This window comes from Vombatus ursinus, unplaced genomic scaffold, assembly GCF_900497805.2.
Source record: "Vombatus ursinus unplaced genomic scaffold, bare-nosed wombat genome assembly UNPS02014852.1, whole genome shotgun sequence".
Classification (NCBI taxonomy): domain Eukaryota; kingdom Metazoa; phylum Chordata; class Mammalia; order Diprotodontia; family Vombatidae; genus Vombatus; species Vombatus ursinus.
In genome coordinates, this window is record NW_020954630.1 from 11,959,927 (window position 1) to 11,972,997 (window position 13,071).

General features: G+C 38.3%; 1 pseudogene; it reads left to right on the forward strand.

The window, feature by feature from the left end:
• Positions 1-9,188: 9,188 nt before the first annotated feature.
• On the forward strand, positions 9,189-9,917 carry LOC114027070 (annotated as a pseudogene).
• Positions 9,918-13,071: the final 3,154 nt, after the last annotated feature.

Sequence of the window (13,071 nt, forward strand, 5' to 3'; positions counted from 1 at the left end):
TATATGAGTGGAAGGCTGAAGTGTTTTGTTTTCTTCTAAATTACATACAATTAAAATCAACACAAGTAATTTTCTTAAGCAAAGTGGCTTGAACCCAACTGACCATCAGGCACATTAAGAACAAGGCAAGTAACACATACACACAGAGATAAAATTGGATTGAACTGGAGAGCAGGTGTTTCTAATGTACACAAAACGATTCACTCTTAGCATCTGAATGTTTAAAGTACCCCTATCCATGCCCTGAAGATATTGTATGACAGTTTCTTCTATAAACTTACAGACTCCGTTTATAGTTCTGCTGGGAAATCCTGAATGTTTTGATTACAAATTTAGAATGTTCATCCCATGGGGTCCCACTAAATCTCAGGCTAACAAGATCAATTCAGAATTGCCTTTTGCATGCACTGTGTGCTCCAGGAAGTAATTCAAGACATATGCTGCTAAGCTGTGGAAGAATGAAAAGGCCTGTTTTTTTTTTTAAACTAGGATGCTTTTGACTGCAGTGACTTGCATGTTGGGTGACATTGAGTTCCCATTTCTACTTTTGCCTTCCTCAATCTAGTCAGAAAAGTCTGACAGGCCTGAAAAGACAGGCCCATCAACACATCAATAAAAGTATAGGCCATTTTTCTTGCATTATTCATCAGCTCCAGCTGAAAATAGAATCGAAAGTCTTCTCATTCCTCGTATCACTTGTCATTGTGTCTTATACTTACATTGGTTCAATTTAAAAGACAATCCAGCTTTTGAAAAGAACATATTTTGTTTCACAAACTGAAAGGTCTAAAGACTTGTTTCAATCAATCAACAAGCAATTATTAAGTGCCTCCTATTTGCCAGGTACTGCTTTAGGTTCTGGAAATACAAATACAAAAATGAGACAGTCTTTTACTTTCATGATTAAAGATGGGGGCCTGGGGAACTGTTTAAGGTTTTTGTCTTTGTATCTACTGCCTACTACAGCTACTTGCACATTATAAGAAAGCATGTGATTTCAATAGCATGACAAACTCCTGGTATGGAAATGCCTTCCACCATTACAAAGCTAGTAACTTTCCAATAATGTGTACTTTTAGGGACTCATTTGGAGTGCTGAGAAATTAAATGACTGCATACTACTGTGGGTAAAAGCCAGCCTTGAACCCATGTCTTTCTAAAGTCTCTAAAGCCAACATTCTGTTCTCTATAGTTTCTTTATTTCCTCTGAACGCAGCATACTGTCAATTGAAAGTGGTTGTGGTTGTTGTTGTTGTTGTTTTTTCAATGCAAGACTGACAAATCATATGGGTGACTCACCCACAAGGTAATCTGCCCCCATTCCAGGATCAGCTGACGATGAAACGAGTTTCTGCCAAATTTCATCTCTCTTGCTTCACCCCCTAGTGGCAACCCAAGGAACTTCACCAACCCCAGAAGTAAGCACCTTGTAGAATTGTCACCATGGAAATTTGCCCAGCCTGCTGGGGATAGGTAAATCTAACCCTAATTGCTTAGATTATTCTTCAACTTGAATGATTCTTTTAATTAACTCATTCAACATCTTCAAGCAGATGCTGAATGACCATTTATCAGGTCTGATACTGTAGAAAGGCTTCAGGTATGGGTGGGACTCAGTGGTGGTGTGTTGGAGCATCTGGGGAGAGCCAATTGTCAGATTTTCAATGTCAGAATTTATATATCAGAAATTGGTAAATGCTATAAATCAGGGTTGATTTGTTAATTTCTATAAGAAAGTGATGGAGAAAATGTTAATAATAATGCAGATTAAACTTAAAAGTGTGTTGCGCCGACAGCTTTTTTAAGAGAGCAGATTTTTAAATATTGACCAGCATGTCCCTGCATTTAAGTCTACATTTGTGATAACATAATACTAAGAACATCTCTGGCATTCTTTAAATTAGATTAAGGGACTGGTGTGACTAGCTCAGATAAACTGATAACTGTCCTATTCAGAACTTAGTTTGATGCAATGTTTTCCAGCCATGTCTTCAGATTCACTTTTTTAAAAAATTTCAGGTATTTGTTTTGCTCTGCATCTTGTGCTGTACATCCCCTAGAATTTAGCTCAGTGCTGTCTGCATAGCGTTAGCACTTAAATACTTGATGATATTGTTCTTATAAGCACTATTAACCAGAATGAGCAAAGGGGAACATATGAATTTGAAGTTTTTGTTGGTTGGATTATGTGGCTGGTAAGGTCCTTTTCATTGCTCAAATGCTATTAGGGAGAAAAGATATATATGCAAAAATATAAACGATGAGTTAAATAACAGAATAGAAAGACAAGGGTAGTCAGTATATGCTTAACTGACCAGTTAAAAGATTTTATGTTATACTAAATGCTTTGCAAACTTTAACATGCTATAAAAAAGTTCATTGTTATTATATCATTATTTTCATTTTGTCCAATGGAGTTCAAATATAACCTAGAGACAAGTCATCATCTTGTTATTATTCTCTTATATTTCATGTTCTGAAAACTGCTGCATATGTAGATGAAATAAGTGCTTTTTGTAATTGAATAAAAAACCCTAAGGTTGGGTTGCTTGGAAATGCAGCCCAAAGTGAGTGGTAAACTCCATCTAAGATTAAATACCACAATGAGACCAATAGTCAAGTACTGTAAGGGAAAGTTGAAAAGGACAGAGAGTTCATCTCTTCTAAGCTTACTGAAAGCATCCTCTGTACAATTCCAGTAATAGGATAACAAGGAAAATGTGTACCTCATTCTGTTCCCACATTACTTTGATTCTGAAGCTACATATCTATATTTTGAAAGCTCTTTGTTCCATTAAGTTTAAAGATCATAGTGGGCAGCTAGGTGGTGCAGGGCATAGAACTCCAGCCTTGGAGTCAGGAGGATCTGAGTTCAAATGTGACCTCAAACACTTGACACTTAACTAGCTGTGTGACCCTGGGCAAGTCACTTAACCCCACTTGCCTCACCAAAAAAAAAATCATAAGTATTTGATAGAGCAGCCTCTATTTAGAACTTTCTGAAGTTTTTATGGATTTGTGTTTTGTCCTGATAATTGTGGGCAGCATTTTAGTCTGTGACAATTTTTTAATTTCTGTACCATTATGGATTGAGTTCACAAGGAAATTTTGAGGACTCTATTTGTCATCTGGAAATTTGTCATCTACTAGTCTCTGAAAGATAGCAAGCTTCCGGTATATGATTCTAGCTGCCAGATCATGTCTTGCTAGGTATTTGGTAGGTGCTAAATGTTTTCAACCTACAATGATGTGTTATACAATTTCTCTTATTTCTTTATAAACTCTGCAATGATCACTTAATCTAAGCTTCTTAAAGATAATCCTTGAATTGCTAAAGAAATGACTGGTCCTGGATTGCCTTCAAAACCCTCAGGTTCTACAAACAAATCTATGTGATTCACCCATTTGTCTGATGTTCTCTTGTCAAGACATTGTTGGCTAGATCCAATGTGTATGTCTGCCAAGAATGGCCTTTTGATTCTCCCCTTGGATCTTAAGCATTTTATTACTGTTGTTGTTCAGTGATGTCTGATTCTTCACGACCCCATATGAGGTTTTCTTGGCAAAGATACTGGAGTGGTTTGCTATTTCCTTCTCCAGCTCATTTTACAGATAGGAAACTGAGGCAAACAGGGTTAAGTGACTTGCCCAGTGTCACATAGCTACTAAGTGTCTGAGGACAGTTTTGAACTCAGGAAGATGAGTCTTCCTGATTCCCAGCCCAGTATTCTATCCACTGTGCCGCCTAGCTCCCTAAGGATTTTACAGGCTCTATCTGAAGGAGATTGACTTTGGTTACATTCAACAAATCCAATGGAACGTACCTGTTATTAACCTTTATTATTACTAAGAGAAGGGCTGTTTGCTTATCCCAAAATTATTCTGTAGTTTTTTGACCTGTTCAACAGATATTCTGAGGATATCTATCAATCCTCTTTCTTCTTTTTGTTAAGGAAGTGTTAAGTTTCATTAGCTGTCTTGCGATGTTGAGAGTTATACTTCATTAAAATTTTATGGATTTTTGGAATATTTCTTCAAATCTATTCATGGATCCTTTTGTGGTTCCAAAAATATGCCTTAAGCCTGGTATTACACAGGTGTTAATTGCTTTAAATATGTTCTCATTGAGCTTTGATTTCAGGATGCCAGTAAATCTCTTAACATATCAACATATATTATTAACATATTAAACCATAGCTTTCTCCTTGATAGTTTTATGTTCAACATGAATGCCTCATTAATAAGTATTGCCTTAGTCCCTTGAATTATTCTTATAATTAATATCTTGTTGCTCTCATCTTTTAGTAATTGAATTCAAAGAGAAATAGTCCTGACACAAGTCAATATCCTGCTGTTGTTGTTTTATATTCTATTTTCTTCACATGATTGCATAGATGGATAAAACAATTGCTTTATGTAGTTGAATAAAAGTATTAGGATTTCAGATCATCCTGTCTGAACTCCCTGAAAGCATGCTCAGGCAATTCAAGCAGTAGACAAGACAGCAAGGATTATATGTACCTCTTTCTATTCCCACACAATCTTGATCTCCTGGGTCGGGTTGCTGTTCTCTAACTTTTCATTCCATATAGCTTGGAGAATGAGTACTTGGTATGATGACCTCTATTAAAATATTTTTAAGTTTTTTTAATGAATCAATGCTATATCAGGCAGGGCGATTGTGGGCAAGTTTACAACATAATATTGCTCCAGTTTCAATACAGTTTTTTTGTTGAATTATATAAGATATTTTGAGGATTGTATGTGCAAATGTGAAAGTAAACGTCTATATTTACAACTGTAAATGTATGGGGATTTTTGTTGTCTTTCAGTCCATGAAAAAATAATAAGCCTACAATGTGTACTTCTAACCACCAGATCATGTCATGCTAGATAATCCATTAAATTTTTGCAGCCCACAATGATAGGTTGCACAGCACAGTTGAGCAACAACTCCACTGTTTCTTTGCATAATCTATATTGATTACTAAGGCTGAGTTCCTTAGGGATAACCCTTTTTCTAGTTCCTCGTGGCAGTGATCTGATCCTGAATTGTCATGGTAAAGCTCTCCTTTTCCACAAACGAATTTGTATGGTTTAGCCTTTCTAGACTTGTCAACTTACTGTTAGCTGGATTCATGTAAGGCACTAACATTCTAGTTGGGCAGGTAGGTGGCACAGTGGATAGAATGCCAAGCCTGGAGTCAGGAAGACCCTTGTCCTTAGTTCAAATCTGGCCTCAGACACTTCCTAGCTATGTGACTCTGGGCAAGTCACTTACCCTTATTTGCCTCAGTTTTCTCTTCTGTAAAATGAGTTGGAGAAGGAAATGGCAAAGCACTCCAGTATCTTTGCCAAGAAAACCCTAAAAAGGGGTCACAAAGAGTTGGACATGACAGAAAACAAGTCAACAACAATAACAAACGCATCACAGTTGCTTTCAGGGCAGGTTTATGATGCTGCTGATTCATGCTAAGACTCAATCTTGAACCTACTAACACATGTGCTCAATTTAACCGAACTGTCTCAGAAAAGAAACAATGCTCCAGACACTGAGACATCACAGGTCCAGACACCAGGCTTCTTCCTAGCAGGAACCTGCCCTAGACCATAACTTCAAGCACTGAGCTTCTCATTGTCAACTCTAGACCCAGAAGTAGGACTTCAGACACCAGGACTGATGTAGAGCTAAGAGTCACCATCTTCTGACCATACATCATCCCCTGATATTATGGAATAAGGTAGAGAAAGTGGCTGAATGAAAGTCTAGTCATGTGACGGAGGTACTTACTGATTCAGAGGCCAGATCCAGTCTCCTTTCTTCACTGGCATTTGTAAAAAGAACCGATGCTAATTTACACAGTAATAACAACATTCTAAAGACAACTTTGAAAGACTCAAAAGTGCTAATCTATTCAATAACTAGCCATGATTCCAGAGCATCCATGATAAAAAACATGCTATTCAATACCTAGCAAAGAGGTTAGGGACTCAGGGTGCACACTGAAACATATTTTTGGGACATGGTCAATACAGGAATATGTTTTACTTAACTGGGCAAATTTGATACGAGGGTTCTGTTTTTCTTTTGTTTTCAGTGGTGACAGGGTCAAGGAGGGAAGATGGTGGATTTTTGATGATTGAAAAATATTTTAAAAAAGAAAAAATATTTAAAAAAAGCAAAAACCGTGTAGCAATAAAATTTAATTTAAAAAAGACTTAAAAGGGAAAGGATCTGTATATTCAAATATATTTACAGCAGCTCTTTTTGTGGTGGCAAAGAATTGAAAATTGAAGGAATTCCCATCAATTGAGGGATGGCTGAACAAGTTATAGCATATGATTGTGATGGAGTACTATTGTGCTAGAAGAAATGATGAAAAGAATGCTTTCAGAAAAAAACCTGGAAGGGCTTACATGAACTGATGCAAAGTGATATGAGCAGAACCAGAACATTACACAGTAGCAGCATTGTATGATCAACTGTGAATGACAGTTATTCTCAGCAATACAATTATTTAAGACAATTCTGAAGGACTTATGATGAAAAATACTACCCACATTCAAAGAAAGAACTGATGGAGTCAGTGCAGATCAAAGCACACTTCTTTTAAACTTTATTTTTCTTGTTTTTTTTTCTGTCTGTGCTTTTTTCACATGACTAAATGGAGATATGCTTTGCATGACTGTGCATGTATAACCTATACCAAATTGTTTGCCTTCTCAGTGATGGGGGGAAGAGGAAGAGGGAAAGAATTTGAAACCCAAATTTAAAAAAAAAACAAATGTTAAAAATTGTTTTTACATGTAATTGGGGAAAAATAAAATATTTTTTAAAAAAATAGCTAATACCGCCCATGATCATCACAGGATCCTGGAGGGTAGAATATACATTTAACTAGTAGACTCATCCAGTAATGCTGCTTTTGGTCATGAACTTGGTAGGTCTAGTACTCCTTGGGGCATTGATGCTGCACTGGCTGCAAAACCTGGCCTGGTTTCCAACTCCCAGAAACCTGGAGCTCGTTCTCCTCGCTTTTGAAATTTCCTAGGTCAGAGATTCCACTTCCTGTACCTAAAACAGAAGAAAACAAGTTAAAAAAAAAAAGCTAAGGAGGCCCCATTTCTTGGAAGCTATTTGACTTCAGAACAGCAAGACCCTGCATCCCTTCTGCTTCAAACATGGTTCACTGGACACCATCATATCCCCAGAGTTCAGGTGAAGACAGTGGGGCCAAGAACAGCCAAGAGGAGGCAGAACTGCCAGAGCTGAAAAACCTTTTTGAATGCCTCCAACGCCAAGCAAAAAACCTTCCCGTCACCATGCAACCTACATGTAACCTACAAGAACCAGTTACAGAATGTCCACCTATGTTTCAATCTCTCCAGAGCACTTCCCTTATATGTCCTCTCTGTCCTCCTGGCAGTAATTCCTTACCATCCCCCCTCCCATGTGGAGATGCCACCTCATACTGTCTAGGAATGCACCAGACACTTCCTCCGACCTAACACACAAATGACCCATTTCTATAGCTTTGTAAAAAAAAAATAAAAAGACCACCTCTCTATCCACTGTACCATGCTGCCTCTCACAACAGCAATAATAAAAACAACCTAATAATGGGCATTAATGCAGTGCTAAATGTTGGTGTTAATGTAGTGTTTAAGGTTTCTAAAATGCTTGCACCAACCTTGTGAAGTATATTAGATGTGTGATGACTTGCATGTTTTCTGATTGATAATATGCTGCCACCACCCCACACAAATTTTTTATTGTTTGTTATTGACTTTGCAATATTTATGAACATTAAATTAATAGCATAACAATAAAAACAAGTACTTGAACTACAATATATATGTATATTTTGAGACTGGACAATAGCTACTGCAAGAGAGAGGATCTCAGCACATGAGAAATCTGATACTTTTCTAAGGAGTGGAGACTGTGTCTTTGAAAATTATGCTGCTTAAGACACTTCTCATGTTCAAATGTCCTAGCTCCTATGCCAATGCTCACTGTAGTCCTACACAGACCTCCAAAGGAGAACAGCATGGTAGCTAGGATCACAATGGTGATACATTGATCACAGAAGAAGGGGCCACAGGTACTCATTAATTAATCCTCCCAGGTGTGTGTTCACCACCTTTCCCTAACAAGAGTAGTATTTGGAAGAGTTGCTTACATCAAAAAATATCTCCCCCACTTCATTGCTACCTGATTTTTCAACACTAAAGAATTATCCCTTTGGATTTTTAAAGTTTTATCCTGTTAATATGCAGATGTAAGAGCAACTAAAAGCCTGAAAAAAGTCTGAGGCTGGCCATATACACAAAATAAGAACAGGAATTTGGAACAAAGGATTGATGGGTAATATCTTTATCTTTTGTCCTCTAATTCATTTGCATGAGATACCAAAAGAAGGGCTGAGCTGGGGGGGGGGGGGGTCCCTCAGATCCAGATAGTGTCTGGCATCCTTTTGAAGGACAGCCTATAAAATGATGCTGAATGGGCATAATTTAGTAATTGGACATGAATCTGGAGATTAAGAAGGAAATTCTTATCTTGAATTAGAAAGAAGCCATGGACAGCAACACAGCTCTTGGTAAACAAGAAGTGGAGATTAAACACACATACACACACACACAGAAAGAGAGAGAGAGAGAGAGAGAGAGAGAGAGAGAGAGAGAGAAAATTCATAGGAACTATTTATCAGACTAGCTATTTGTGTTCCAAGGAATCACCTTTTTGAGAAGAAACAGATCTTAGAGGCTCACAAATGTTCATATATCACAATTGCTCCAATCAGAAATTTCTTCCTGAATAAATAAATAATAGTAGGACTACATGAGAAATAATATAAACATAGTATGTATATATATATATACATATGTATGCATATATATATACAAATTCAATATCTGTCTATAGTATAAAAATAATAAGAGCAATATTTATAATGACCTTGTAAAAGGAAAACACTTCTCATTTGAAAGAGCTCAAAATAATTATGCCCTACTCTCCTCCCTCTTACCCACCCCCTCTGCCCTGCCCTCCATGCTCCTGACAATTGTCATGTTTTCTGATCAGGCCTTGGCTTTCCCCCATAAGGAAATGGCCTGGAATTGCCAAGTAACTCCTGAGGCCCCTGCTGTTGTGAAACATAAGCTAAAGAAGCTGGAGGGAAGCCATGGGGTCTAGCACTAACTGGTTGAATGGAGTAAACATTATGCTATTAATGACCCACAGGAGCTTGGTGTTTGTGCCCCTATTCATTTTTGTGAAAAGGCAGATTATGCATTTTGATATAAAGGCCCAAAGAAGGCCTCACATCCCTGTGAGACACTATGCTACTAAAGATCAGAAGGAAGAGATTGGTATCCAATGATTTAAGGTCCAAGATGTTGAGTATGAACCCCAGCTTCTTGAAAAAGATACCAGTCTATTGCATCCGGAAATACCAGGAAATAAACATTGCTACAACCAAAAGTTCTGGGTGCCATCTGTGCATCTAAGATCTCATTCTAGTCAGAAAACAGCCTCCTCCTACCTTGATGGGCCACAACTTCCACTCCCATATGCCGGAGCTTTGAAACACAAGTCTCCCTATCAAAGGCCTCCACAAAGCCCTCGTTGATATCCTTCTGGATTGTTATGAGAAAGCTCAATATGGGACTAGCATCTGGCCAAAATGAATATCTGAACCATCAGGAAACAATGAATGAACTGGTTGATGCAATCAAAGCCTACGGTGGGAACATAGGAGCAACACCAGTCTACAGTTAAGGATACCAAATATTGTTATGAAGTTTCTTCCCCAACAACTATCTATCTGCCTCACTATCTGCCCTCCAGCTAGAAGAATAAAAGAACTAAGTACTTCTGAGAGCTGAAGAGTTTTAAAGATAACTACAACTAAGCACCCTTAGATTGAGTTTGAGGATCACCATAGCCATCATGACTCCAGTGGGAGGAGCCATTCTCAGTGCCCAGGGATTTATTCAGGGCAGAAGACATAGCAGCACTGGACACAGAACTGATAAAAACTGTACCCAGAATTCTTTGCGCCTGGAGGATTCTTCCTTAGCTCATCCCTCTGGTCTATTACAGAACTTGGGTACCATGAGACTCTCTCTCCCCTTCCACTGGTACTTTTCTGAAATTTAAGCCACATGTTCTTTCTCAATCTGTCTCACATCTTCCTTATCCCAACTTGTTTTTTATCATGATTATTTGTCACCTTCTTCCTCCAAGGCTGTTTCATCCTAAATGTTTTAGTGGGAAGGGGAGCGGTTATGATGATAGAAATGAAAACCACATCTTTATGCACAATTGGTTGAGGACTGTCTAGCCCTTGGACATGTCATTTAGAGAGTTGTGAAGTGAGAAGGGTAGATGGGAGGTAGGATGTTTTACTTAAACCAGGCTTTGTTGAGAGTTGTATTCAGTGGGACTGCCCTGCCCTTCTCTTTCCCCTACTACATAACAAGACTGACAAGTGACTGCTGGGAATTCTTGTGATACTGCCACTAATTCCATGTTTCTCTCAGTGAGTAACTACTAGTCTAATTCTATAAAATAATTATTTAATAAAGTAAAGAGGTATTTAAAAAAACTATCTTCCACTGGTGGCGTGCTAGATTTGCGTATGTCTGCTATACCAGATTACATCTATCCTACACGCATAGAACAATGCACAAGAACAGCAGGGAGCCAACCTAGCAGAAACACAACTGGTATCAGCAACATAATGACTTCAGCAGAGGGCGTCAGTGACCCTGCAGCATCAGCAGTGTGAATTGCCCATCCATGCAAGGTTTCCTATGCTCATGGCTCTTCATGTGTGTACCTGGTCACACATGTTCCCTCTGTATGTATTTCTCTGTGTTTGAGCCTAGCCATATGTGTGCTTTTCCTCTTATGTTCCCTGGGTTTTTGAACAGATGCCCTTTCTTATGAAGTATATACTTATAATTGTACCAACATAGGGAACCTACACAGTTCAAAAATGAATGAGTAATAGCTGACATTTATAGAGCGTCATGCAGTTTGCAAAGCACTTTCACATCTATAATCTCATTTGGATCTAACAACAGCCCTGGGGCAGGGGTACAAGTAGGTAATACAAATATCGTTATGCCCACTTTATGGATGAAAAAACAGAGGCTCAGAAAAACTAAATCAAGGCTTACTTGATAAGTGTCAGAGCAAAATCTCAGTATGCAAATCCAACTCATTATGCTGCCTATCAATCATAGAAGCTCACATTTGCATAGTGCCTTACACTTTAAAAAGTAAAGTTTTCACAGCAACCTTGTGAGTTATTATTATCCCAATTTTGCAGATTAAGAGACTGAGGCTTAAAGAGTTCCAGTGGCTTTTTCACAGTTACACTAGTAACTAATACAAGTCAGAGCAGAGACTTCAATCCAGTTCTTCTGACTCTGAGTCCAGTACTCTTTACACTATTTTGTGCTATAGGATAGAAAGGCATTCTAGTGTCTGAGGACATTCCCTAATGTTTGTGATGAGGAGTGAAAGGTTGGAGATAAGATGAACAAATGCACTAAGATAACCTTGAATTCCTATCCCTATTCTTCTGAAGAAGCCAAAAGATTTCATATGACGCTTCTTTTGGCTCATTACTGTGGGGTCACTGGGAGATAGGACTAGGAATCCCATTTTTAAATTTTTTATTTCATTTTAAGGATATCTCAGGATCCTCATATTAAAAGATCCCATTGGTCACTAGGTGCTTTTCTGATCTAAAGACATACATCAAGATTAAGCCTACTACTGGGTCACCATTTTGTTTTTCATCTAAAGAACATCTCTCCTCAAGAATATGTTATGTGTTCTCTTACATGAGATTATCTTTGACTCATAAGGAAACAAGAACTTTTTTGAATGTTTGCAGTTTTTATTTCCCTTGAATGACAGCTAGCATGTGTTTTAATTCTGATGCATTGAGACACTGAATATGCTCTGGTAGATTAGAACCTCAAGCCAGCTGTCACACACATACCCCAACCATGATCCTTTTTTATCGGGTAAAATACAAACAACCACCTGTGCTTCCAGCCCTCTTCTAAGCAGTCATAAATGCATAGATTGCTAGGGCTGGAACAACCTCAGGGATCGTCTAGGCTACCTCTCTCATTTTCCAGGTAAGGAAATTGAGTTAATGTGCATTTTCCAAAGCCATATAGCTGGCTAATAGCAGAGCTGGGGATCGAACCCAGGCTTCTTGTCTCCTAGTTCAGGGTTGTTTCCAATGCGTGAGATACTGGTGGCTCCCAACAGTCACAAATATGTCATGGAGTGTTTTAGTGTTGCATTCTTAAAGAGTTTTATCTGAGACTCCACTAATCACTTTCAGCTGAGATCCATTTCCTCTAGGTCATGTTAACCTGGCAAAGGGCAAAATCTCTGAGGATGAAGCTTGAGAATACATTCCATATGCTGACTGAGAGGGAAAGCATCAAATTCATAAGTTCCCCTTTACTCATTCTGGTTAACAATGTTCATAAAAAACACAAAATCATTAAATATTTATGTGCTAACCCTGTGCACAGAGTGCTGAGCTACACAGTCAAGGAAAAGAGCATGGAATACACAGTAAGCCAGATATCTGAAGTAAAGAGAACAGGATCTGAATACAAGGCTGGAAAAAGATTTTCCCAAACTAAGTACTGTAGGACTGTGTTCATTTACCTGAGTTAATCACATCAATCCCTTAGCCTAATCTAAGAAATGCCAGGGAAGTTTATAGTATCATAAATTTAAACTTAGTGTGAACCTTCAAGTTCAACCCACTCATTTTACATATGAGGAAACTGAGAACTAGAGAAGTTAAGTGACTTATGCAAGGTCACACAAATCATAAGGAGCAGAGATAGGATACAACCCCCTGGACTCTGACTCCAAAGTCATTGTTCTTTCCATGGCTGACTAAAAAGGGTATATATGCCCTCTTGTATACAGTCAGACAGATTCAGAGCTGGTCGGAAGGCTGGACTAGAAGGGTGCAGTGTCAGTGAAGCAGATAGGAAGTCTCCAGTGGATTACCCCAG